This window comes from Chrysochloris asiatica, unplaced genomic scaffold (genome assembly GCF_000296735.1).
Source record: "Chrysochloris asiatica unplaced genomic scaffold, ChrAsi1.0 scaffold00352, whole genome shotgun sequence".
Classification (NCBI taxonomy): Eukaryota; Metazoa; Chordata; class Mammalia; order Afrosoricida; family Chrysochloridae; genus Chrysochloris; species Chrysochloris asiatica.
In genome coordinates, this window is record NW_006408870.1 from 2,511,009 (window position 1) to 2,513,361 (window position 2,353).

Sequence of the window (2,353 nt, forward strand, 5' to 3'; positions counted from 1 at the left end):
ACAATTTGCAATTAGTCATGATAATGACTGCTCACTATTGAATCATAAGAATCGTATCCCCATCTCTTTTAATGAGACCCACCTAGACAAGATGAAAATTATTCAGTGGGGGTTCTACCTTTGCCTACACACTCTGAAACTAAACTCCCTCTTGAAAACTTGTAGGCCAGTCACTTTGTGCCTTTATTGCCCCCTTATTTTAGGTAGCCAGTGTCTAAGTTGCCTGTCCCTATCTACCCTGTATACAGAGGAGATAGGATTGATACTTGATGTGAAGACTCCCCTCCTCTCAGTTGGTATTTTGAGCTACTACATCCATGTAGCGGTTACGAATCGGGCTGTGAACCTTAAAGTCAGCAGTTCGAAACTACCAGCTGTTCCAAGGCTGCTCCCGTAAAGATTTACAGCCTCAGAAACCCTGTACAGGGTTGCTATGAGTCATAACCGACTCCACAGCACATAACAACAACAACAACAACATCCATAAGACTAGTCAAGTTCATCAAATTGTAGCAATTTACACTTGTTTCCTTCATCAAAAATTGTTCTTTTAGTCAAGTTCTGATCATCAAGCCATCAAGGCTAGGTCAAATGGGTACTATCTACAAGTTTGAGCATTCTTGTGTGTCTCCTGTCACTTCATATTAGCTGGATGCTTCACTCTTAGTTCTAGCCCTCCATGGGTATGTCCTTGTCCATGGGCTCAAGAGTCCCCAGGTCTCACCACACTACAGACCAACCAACCCTTCCTCTTCTCTCTCTCATCTCCAGGTCAACGGGAGTCTATGGACTGTGTATGAACTCAACCTATTTCTTCATTGTAGAGCTCATTATTTTTAATAGTGTGCCAGTTGATTATTTTTAAAGATAGAAAATCATACTGTCTTCACACTAAGACTTCTATAATTTCCTTTCCAGTACTGCATTTTTAAAATTTTCTTCTTCTTGCTGTATGGGTTGAGACCTCCAGTAGAAATGGTCCTTGGTCTCCCTTTCTGTTTTTTCTCTTAATGGAAATGATTCTAATGGTTCGCCATTTAGTACATACCCTGGCCTGGGGATTTCTGATTGACATCTTACCTCAGGTTAAGAAAGTTTGATTAGTTTTCTTTTCAAAAGTCATAAATTAGTATTGATTTTATTGGAACAGTTGCAGCAACTTTTTGAAAGTATTGTATCACTTTTCTCTTTTAATCTATTGATACCAAAGAATAACTATTTAATGCTAAATGCCATTGAGTTGCTAGGAAAACTCTATTTAGCTACTTTGCCTTATTTCTTTAAAAAACAGAAGGATTTAAGGTTTTTACTTAGAATTTTTGTTCCTAAAATCATAAATGAGATGGGTGTAGAATTTATTTTTCTTAGCTGATCTTGTCTTAGGCAAGACTTAGGCAAGTGTATTGATGACTTTGTATAGTTGAATAATTAATTCTAATCTATTCATGTTCTCTGTAATAGCTACTATAAAATGGAAATTGTTGTTGTTAAGTGCCATTGAGTTGATCCAACCCATAGTGACACTATGTAGGGTTTCCAAGGAGCAGTTGGTGAGCTTGAACCACCGATCTTGTAGTTCAAACAACTTTGCAGTATTACACATTAGCCCATAGTGCCACACCATGACTCCTAAAATGGAAATTAGCTACTCCTAAAGCATGGCAACGATAGTGAGATTGGCCGAGGATCAGGCAGTGTTTTGTTCTGCTGTGCCTAAGGTCGCTATGAGTCGGTACTGACTTGATGGCACCTAACAACAACAAAAGCATATTTTATATGACTTTCCCATAGAACAATTTGATTGTGGTATCCTTTTTGGGTATAAATTATTGTTATTAAGTGCTGTCAAGTCATTTCTGACTCATAAAGACCCTGTATAGGGTTTCTGAGGAGTGCCTGGTGGGTTTGAACCATCCTACAATGCCATACCAAGACTTCACCAGGATAATATTGCTGTCAAATGTCTTCAAGTCAGTTCTGACTCATAGCAACCCTGTATAGGGTTCCTGAGGATTTAAAATTTTGTGGGAGCAGTAAGTGTCACCTTTCTCCTGCGGAGTGGCTAGTGGGTTCATACCTTGTGGTTCATAGTCCAGTGTGTATCTTATGGAGCCACCTTGTTCCACCACCAGGACACTAGTAATAACAATAATAATAAAAGCATTGCCATTGAGTATATTCTGATTCATAGCGACCCTTTAAGACAAAGTAAAACTGCCCCCATAGAATTTCCAGTATGTAAATCTTTATGGCAGCAGACCACCATATCATTCCTCAAACTATTATAATATAAATGATTAATTTCTATTATGGCTACTGATTCATTTTATTTTGTTATTCATTCTTATGCCAA